This window comes from Equus asinus, chromosome 20 (genome assembly GCF_041296235.1).
Source record: "Equus asinus isolate D_3611 breed Donkey chromosome 20, EquAss-T2T_v2, whole genome shotgun sequence".
NCBI classification, from domain to species: Eukaryota; Metazoa; Chordata; class Mammalia; order Perissodactyla; family Equidae; genus Equus; species Equus asinus.
Window position 1 is genome coordinate 24,786,331 of NC_091809.1, and position 10,053 is coordinate 24,796,383.

Genomic DNA, 10,053 nt, shown 5'->3' on the forward strand with positions numbered 1-10,053 from the left:
ACAATGGGAGTCTGAAGTAGTTTTACCAGATAGGTACACAGGCACAGACACTGTGACCCAAAAACTAGGTAAATAAAGAGATAGAGAGAATCTGATAAAACCTATCATTATCTCTTGAGTGTTTGCAGATGCAAAGTTACAAGAAGAGCCTAACCACAGAAGGTTCCCACAAGCAAACTAGCTGAAGCCAGTTCTTCAACCGCCTCAAACTAACCGCCTCAAACTAACCGCCTCAAACTGCTCTTGAGTGAACCGAAGGGAAGTGTTGTGACAAATAGAAATGGCAAGCAATAGGATGTATTGGAGTACATGAGGAAGCCATTTGGTGTAAACCTAATTCGGCCTGACTTTGTTTTTTCCAAAAGGGCCTGACTATGGCCTTGAGCAAGCATTGTATATCTGCTTTAAACATTTACTATGGCAAGAACAAATGGCCTTAAGATGGAGGTGCAACTTCCCCCCACATTGGCTTTTCCTTAAGGATAAGCATCTTTCCTTAGGCTAGGAACTGATTGCTGTGCTGACCTTTGACCACCCAGCTCAGCTGTGACCACCCAGCTCGAGACAACAGACCTGCCACCCTGCTGTGTCCACTGAGACAGCAGACCTACCTGCTGTGTCCATCAGTTGCTGTGCCAACAGTCTTGTGACTATTGTAAAGGGGACATTTCAATCATATGTGAAACATCCTTTTTGGGGGTATATAACCACTCTGTGCACCCCACTTCTTTGGTGCCCTTTCCTCCTTCGGGAAGAAAGGCCCCGGGCCATGGTCCTCGCATTTTAGCTCAGAATAAACTCACCCAAATTTCATGTATAGATTGGTTATGGATTATTTTCATCAACAGTTGCCATTATAATCTCATTAATATTTTAGATTCTCCTCCTCTGAGAGAGACCAAGCAGCCATTTCTAGATCATGTGATGTATGTAGTAGCTTGTGTACACGCACCCTGTGAGCCTTAAAGGAACATGAATGTTACGCAATAAACCTTGATCTCCTACCTCTTCCTTAACTGAATATTCATGAACTGTACTATGACCTCACAATAAAAGGATACCTCAAACCCTTGTTTGGGGAGACACTGCTTTGGGAGAGACCTTCCATATTCTCCATTGCTTCTGCAAGTAATAAACCTGTCTTCACCTACTTTTGTCTTGGTTGTGCTTTTCAGTTCTCCATTCATCAATAGATGAACCCATTGAGTTCAGTTACAACACCAGGGATGCACTAGGTAGGCATCCTTCCAACACTTCAGTCACATTCAGAATAAAAGCATTGGGAGCAGGGCTGGCCCTGTGGCCGAGCCATTAAGTTTCCATGCTCCACTTCTGCGGCTCAGGGTTTCACCAGTTCAGATCCTTGGTGCCGACATGGCACCACTGATCAGGCCATGCTGAGGCAGTGTCCCACATAACACAACAAGAGGCGCTCATAACTAGAATATACAACTATGTACTGGGGGGGCTTTGGGAAGAAGAATTAAAAAAGAAAAAAAGAGCATTGGGAGCAAAAACAAGCCATAATTTCAGGAGAAAATGACTTCTGGGTATTCAGAATGGTTAACTTTAGAAAATGTGACATAAAAGTATTTGTTTCCCATGGAAAATATAAGAAGGAGCTCTTTCTCATTATGGTTAAATAACTCTCTGTGGTCACAACCCACCCCTTACTTGTTGTTACACTATTTGATCCATGTATAATGACACATTAGAAAACTAAGTTTTCTTAACAGAAATTTAGGTGATTTCATCTAATGATCCCACTGATTGGTGAGGCTATGATACTAAAGAGTAACATTCATTCTGACATGTTGGAATCACTCCCTGACGGGCATCCTCTCCATTCAGTCTGCACAGATACCATTTCTGACCATTTCCTCTCCCAATTCCCTGAAGAAATGCTCACCTTTGATATCATGTGACTCAAACAGCCCCACCCAAGTCCACCAGAACTTCAGCAATAATTCCACCATGCTCAGGGAAAGAAGGATCCCTGGAGGCCATCTGACAGATGGAAACTGAGGGGCAGGGACAAAGAACTATATGTGATCTCAATGAAGACAGAAAAGGAAGGCCCAGTTTGCAACCAGTGTTCATCATACAAGAGAGAAGACTGCTGGGCAGTAGCTCCATTGATCAGTCACCATCCAATGTAGGAAGACAAGTTCTGTGGGTATTCAGCATCAAGCTTTGAGAGATGCAGAAGATATTTCCATTTCATTATCTGTTTTTCATCTTCCCTTTAATAACTATCCGGAAAATAATAGCCTAGAAGCAGTTTTCTTGGAAGTTATTTCTGATTTCTTAAGTCAGGAATGCCACTGTTTTTTGTTTTATCTCTGAGCTCCTCATCTCCACGTCAAATAAAGGACACACCATCCTAAGAATGTGCATTCACCTGGGAAGATGCATGAGTCTGGCTCCGCACTCACTCTCAGAAACACTCTCTCACTCTCAGAAACATGGTGCTGAGAAACTACATTTCATCACTGCCCTACTGCCCCACCCTACTTTCATTGCACCTGTGGGAATTGTACAGTTCCAGTAGTGGCCCCATCTGGGCAGAAACTGAGAATGTGCTTCCTGCACTGATGAACTGATAAATTGTTCTGCTTCTCACAAATAACATTAGGGACAGTCTGGCTCTGTCTTGATGTCACATCATGGTGATCTCAAAGGTTCTGTAGCCATTGTGATTAGCACAATAGACATGATATCTTAAGGTTGTCTTTAGGAAGAGCATGTGGTTCCTGTTCATTCCTCTCATGGCAAACTTGAGGGATAGGAGAGTGTCCTTGCATTCACTTGCCCTAAGAGAAGCCCATGAGAACTCGAGAATATCCTACAAAGTGGTCTTATAAGGCAAACAAGGAGCTTCTCTTAAGAAGCAAAGGAGGCCGGCCCAGCGGTGCAGCACTTAAATTCACATGTTCTGCTTTGGTGGCCTGGGGTTCGCCGCTTCAGATCTGGGGTGTGCACATGGCACCACTTGGCAAGCCATGCTATAAAGGCATCCCACGTATAAAGTAGAGGAAGATGGGCATGGATGTTAGCTCAGGGCTCATCTTCCTCAAAAAAAAGAAGAAGAAGAAGAAGAAGAAGAAGAAGAAGAAGCAGCAAAGGGACTTATTTGTAGGTATGGAGACAGATGTTTTCCCCATGATGTTGAAAAATGACCTTAATGCAAGGAGTTACCCAAGATTCAAAAAGATGCTCTGTTGGAGGTCACTGAGAGGATGTGACCACTGGTTGGCCCTCCAGCTAGAATTGGACAATTGGAGACTCCTTACCCACTCCGCTGCCCTGGGAATATACATTCCACTCAATCTTCCCAAACTAAGAGCCATTTCAAGAATGCAGCCTGGAGAGAATAATGTGTTGTTGAGACCATCTGGACTGTATATATTACTGAATCCCATTAAAGCGTCTGTATAAATTTTTTTTAAAGATTTTATTTTTTTCCTTTTTCTCCCCAAAGCCCCCCAGTACATAGTTGTACATTCTTCGTTGTGGGTCCTTCTAGTTGTGGCATGTGGGATGCTTCCTCAGCGTGGTTTGATGAGCAGTGCCATGTCCGCACCCAGGATTTGAACCAACGAAACACTGGGCCGCCTGCAGCGGAGCGCGGGAACTTAACCACTCAGCCACAGGGCCAGCCCCCGTCTGTGTAAACTTTTAAGATTCTGTTTGGTGGGTGTGGAGATCTACTCATCTTGCACCGCCTAAGACAAGCCTCCCTTGCTTATTAAAACTGCCACCTCCCAATCTGGAGTCATCTGCCTCTTTCATCAGTCTCTCTTGCCCTCCTTGTATGGGAACCAGTTTCAGATGTCAACCAAACTCTCGAGGTTGTGAACCAACATGCTCTTGGTTCTGAATGAAAATGAGAGAGCAACTGATCCTTCTTGGGCTGGGAAGCATGAAGTACCTCTGAATGGCACAACATCAAGATGAATGTTTGCACTTTTAAAACTATTTTTTCTTCCTGGTCTGACTGAACTACGACATGGTGTCTGAGGTAGTGGTAGGAGGAAGGATCAACCAAATTGTTCTATCTAGCGGGGAAGGCATGAATCACCAAAAGTAGTTATCACAGCTTTTATTCAGTGAAGATTTCGAAATATGGGAAAATAAGCACCCATAGAGGAAATGAAAATAGTCATCGTTAGTTCTCAGTGATCTTACAGGGCAGTTGCAGCCTTACATGTCAAGGAATGATTGCATCATCTGCAGTGTAAAATTTAGATTCCACTGAGAGAATTCTGCTTTCTAAGTTGTTATAAAGATGATGATGAGCCACAACTAGAAGGACCCACAATGAAGAATATACAACTATGTACTGGGGGGCTTTGGGGAGAAAAAGGAAAAAAAATAAAAATAAAGATGATGATGAGGGGTCGGCCTGTGGCCACGTGGTTAAGTTCACAGCTCTGCTTCGGCGGGCCAGGTTTTGCTGGTCCGGATCCTGGGCATGAACATGGCATCGCTCGTCAGGCCATGCTGAGGCAGCGTCCCACATGCCACAACTAAAATATACACAACTATGTACCAAGGGGCTTTGGGAAGAAAAAGGAAAAATAAAATCTTAAAAAAAAAGATGAGAATGACAGTGACACTAATAATAAAGGCACTTTGGGGAGGCTTACTGAGTGTGAGGCTCTGCACTCAGCACCTTAGGGGGACTGGCTCATTCCTTTTCATCTGCACAGACTTCTAACAGGGAAGCACCAGCATGATCCTATTTGATAAGAGAGGAAACTGAGACTTAGGGGAGCTGAGTGACAGCTGTGACTTTACACAGGCAGTCAGGAGGGGGCTTGATTCATCACCAGGCTGCCTGACTCAGACCAAGCTATGCCATTGTGCATTCTTTATCTCATATTTTGAAATTAAGAATGATGCTTCATTAACTAAGATGGACCCTCTGTGAGAATCAGAAAAAAATTTGTTCTTCCCCACTGGGGTTATTAAAATCCCCATTATGGAATAGATGGCCCTTGCTTTTTAGTGAAATCTGCATAGGCTACCTCAGTATTTCTAGTCACTTTTTGGTGCTAAAATCCCATGGTCACTCTCAGGCATAATGACTGCTAGGCCTGCCTAGTACTCATAGAGGATGTTTGGGAATAGAGCATGAAGAAGAACTCATGTGTGGACAATCCACTGAAAGGAGGAACCAATCCAAACAACAATCAAAGATGCTTCTTTTCACCCCAAGTATTTATCATAGCTTTCATCTACAGTCTCATGTCAGAAAACACAATGATCAATCTGATGAATAAGATGGAAGAAGCAATATTGTTATTAGAGATGATAGCGTTGTTTATTTAATAAGCTAAACAGAAAATAACCGGGAAATTACTGCAACTGATAAGGGGTCAATTTTGTGAACATTGTTTAAATGCGTACATTATACATAACACCACATTTTATTGAATTAAGATCACATGTCCTGCGGGGCTGGCCCTGTGGCCGAGTGGTTGGGTTTGCGTGCTCCGCTGCTGGCGGCCTGGTGTTTCGTTGGTTCGAATCCTGGGTGCGGACATGGCACTGCTCATCAAGCCACGCTGAGGCAGCATCCCACATACCACAACTAGAAGGACCCACAACGAAGAATATACAACTATGTACTGGGGGGCTTTGGGGAGAAAAAGGAAAAAAAATAAAATCTTTAAAAAAAAATCACATGCCCTGCAAAATATATAATAAATTTGGAGGTTTAGGCCTAATGCCATATATGAGGTCTATATGCACAGAAATCTCACACTTGTGCACATAGAATCACATGGGTGTTTCCTGATGAGGTGACAGAGGCATCACCATCACCAACATACAATCAACTTTGGTGCATGGAGGACTCCTGAAGTCAAAGATGCGGGTCTCTCTACACACAGCCATGTTTTTAAAGACATTTCCCCTAAATTTGCATGAGGATGTTTGTTTCTGTCTCTTAATACAGTAATTCTAAAGCATATCTCTGAAAACAGGTCCAAAGGGTATTCAGGAAGTTCTTGCAAATAAAGGATGAAGAACAAGTTTCACCAGATGCACCAATTACAAAACTTAATGAGTTGTGATAATTTAATGGCCTGTTGACGCCATAAGAACCGACCAGTTGTTTGTCATAGGGGTGTTTTTGCCTCTCAGGGAACATTTGGCAACATCTGGAGGCATTTTTGATGGTCACAACTGTGGGAGGTGGGGATCACTGCTACAGACATCTAGGGATCCTGTGATGCACAAAATACTACCCTTGACAAAGACTATTATCTTGTCAAAAATGTCAGTAGTGTCAATGTTGAGCAACTGTGGACTAGTCAGATGAACCCTTAATGGTCTATAAACAGACACAAGCATGTAACAAAATAGATGATGAATTGTGGCAATCTATAACTCTGCTGTGTACTACATCCAAATATAGTCTATACAGAGTAAAGAGTTAAACATTAAAAAAGATAAAATGAAAATACTGAAAGTAAATATCATAAAGTACTTCTCTATACTTAGGCAGTGGAAGTCACAACATACCAAGAAAAATGTAAAGAAAATTTAAATAAACTTGATGAACTGAAAAATGTAAAGATATCATTGATAATAAGAAAAGATATAGAAACACTGCCTGGGAAAACATTTTCAATAATAATACAGAGAAAAAGATAATATCATTAATAGTTTAAGTAGCTCTTAGTAATCAAAAACAAAATATGAACGTTCCAATAACAATGTTCAAAGTCCATGCACAAATCTTACAAAAATTATAAATTATAGGGGCTGACCCTGTGGCCGAGTGGTTAAGTTCGCAAGCTCCGCTGCAGGCGGCCCACTGTTTCATTGGTTCGAATCCTGGGCTCGGACATGGCACTGCTCATCAAGCCACGCTGAGGCAGCGTCCCACATGCCACAACTAGAAAAGACCCACAACGAAGAATATACAACTATGTACTGGGGGGCTTTGGGGAGAAACAGGAAAAAAATAAAATCTTCAAAAAAAATTATAAATGCCTAACAAAGTCATGAAAATAGATTAGCTCACTAGGCCCAAGATATATAATGAAAATATTCATACTTATTAACGTGCAACATGTCTATGTTGCTTTCCTAATGCTTTTAATGAGGCATATTCTGGTGGGAAAGGCCAAGTGGGTGCTTCTTGATCTGTTCCCCAACAAAGATAGTAACCCACAAATAACCCCTTATCCATGGAGGAACTGCAGAGATGAGTTCTATTATCAAAGACCTGAGATGTACGGGGGCATTTTTTATTCACCTTCTTCTTTAATTTGCATGTTTGTTTCTTAAAAAACTATGGACAGTGAATTTAGAATATCATGAACTTAAAGAGGTTGGGGTGTCTATTATAGCTGTTTTCCAAATGTGGAATCATTACTGGGGCATATGAACAAGGCTTCTCGTGTCTGGTGTACTTCTTACACAACAGAACACATATTCTTCTCAGGCACACATTTCCCTGGGCTAGATCATATGCTTGCCATACAGAACACCTCATAAATTTAAAACGCTAGGAATTTTAAAATTTAAAATACAAAGTAAGATCTCTGACCACAATGGAATGAAATTAGAAATGACTATCTCGGGAAACTTCGGGCAAATTCACGTTTTTAAGAAATTAAACAAGACACTCTGAAATAACCATTGGGTGAAATAAATCAGTAAGGAAATTAGAAAACATTGTTAATGAATGAAAACGAGGACATAATATACCAAAGGTTATGGGCTGCATCAATAATACTATGTGGATAAAAATTATACCCATAGGGGCCAGCCCAGTGGTACAGCGGTTAAGTGTGCACGTTCTGCTTCGATGGCCTGTGGTTTGCCAGTTTGGATCCCGGGTGTGGACATGGCACTGCTTGCAGGCCATGCTGTGGTAGGCGTCCCACATATAAAAAGTAGATGATGATGGGCACAGATGTTAGCTCAGGGCCAATCTTCCTCAGCAAAAAGAGGGAATGTAAATTGGTTCAGCCACTATGGAAAACAGTATGGTGGTTCTTCAAAAAATTAAAATAAACCCACCATGTGATTCAGCAATTTCACTTCTGGAGATTTATCCGAAGAAAGGAAAAATGCTAACTCAAAAAGATACATTTTGCATTTTTGGAAATTAAAAGGAATCAGGTGAGGTTTGGAGTGGATTGGATATTCAGATATTGCAAATCTTTAATAAATGAGCAAAGACCTTGGAGTGATACCATCTTTTTCCTTTTTCTTTATTACTCCATAACCAAGAGAGGCAAGAAAAAACAGTGAACTCTAAAAATAAATCAATAAATCAATAAAAGGGAAAATAGCCCATGTTCATGGATCCTTAGATTTAACATTGTTGAGATGACAATACTTCCTAGAATGATCGGATTTTCAACACACTCCCTCTCAGAATCTTACCTGACTTCTTTATAGAAAATGGCAAGCTGATAAATTGTATGGAACTGCAGGCAAATCAGGATCATTGAACCAATCTTGGAAAAGTAAGACCAAGTAATAAGATGAACATTTCCCGATTTAAAATCTGACTACTCGCACGGTAATCGAGGTAATATGATAATGACACAAGGACAGACACACAGATCAACCAGTTTGATTGAGATTCCAAATATAAACCCATTCATCTATGGTCAACTGATTTTCAAAAATGGCACCAAGAATGAGGAAAGAATATTTCAAAAATTGGTGCTGGACAACTGGATAGGAACAGGCAGAAGAAGGAAGTTGGACCCTTACATTATACCACCCACAATAATTTACCAAAATAGATCAAAGACCTAAACCAGACGTAAAACAATAGTACTCAGAAAAAACAAAGAGGAAAATATGACCTTGGATTTGGCAAAGGATTATGAGTTATAACACCAAAAATAAAAATACTAAAAACATAGATAATTTGAATTTCACCAAAATTAATCACTTTTGTGCTTCAAAGGACACCATCAAGAAAGTGAAAACAGCCATGGGAACCCCTGTGCATTTCTGGTGGGAAAGCAAAATCATGATGCTATTGTGGAATACAGTGTAGCATTTTTTTCAAATATTACAGCAAGTGTTACCATATGATCCAGCATTTCTGTTTGTGAGTATATACCCAGAATTCAAAACATGGACTGAAACAGCACACCTGTGTTCATAGGAGCATTATTCATAGTAGCGAAAAAGTGGAAGCAACCCAAGTGTTCATCAAGAGACGAATGGATCAACAAAACACAAATACACATAGAACAGAACATTATTCAGCTTTAAAAAGACATGAAATTCTGACACATTCTACAACAAGGGTGAAATGTGTGGTCATCATGCTAAGTGAAACAGGGCCATCATAAAAAGGACGAAAACTGTATGATTCCACTGATAGGAGGTATCTAGAGTAGTCATATTCATAGAGACATCAGGACAGTGGTTGTCAGGGCCTGGAGGGCAAGGGCAAGTGGGCATTGTTGTTTAATACACAAAGAGTTGAAGTTTTGCAGGATGAAAAGTGTTCTGGAGATTGGTTTCACAATGTCAATGTACTTCACACTATGAACTGTACACTTAATATGTATAAGATGTAACTTTGATGGAATAAATATAGAAGGTAATCAAATGGTACACATTTCATATTATCACATAAATAAGCCATGAGGATGTAATGTATAGCATGGTGACTACAGTTAATAATACTGAATTGTATATTTAAAATTTGCTAAGACAGTAGATTTTAAAAGTTCTCAGCACGAGAAAAAAAATTGTAACTCTGTATGGTAATGGCTGTTGACTAGACTTATTGTGGTACACCTGAAATGAATATAATGTCGCTTATCAATTGTATCTCAATTAAAAAAAATGAAGTATGGATACATGTTACAACATGGAATTCCCCGAAAAAATTGTACCAAATGAATGAAGTCAACACAAACTCCACACATTATACAATTTCATTCATACAAAAGTCAGCAAATATGGAAATTTATAGACACAGAAAACAGATTAGTGCTCATCTAGGGCTGGCACTTGGGGGAGCTGGGTGGGAAGATAGGGCAGCAAGAGGTAAGGATA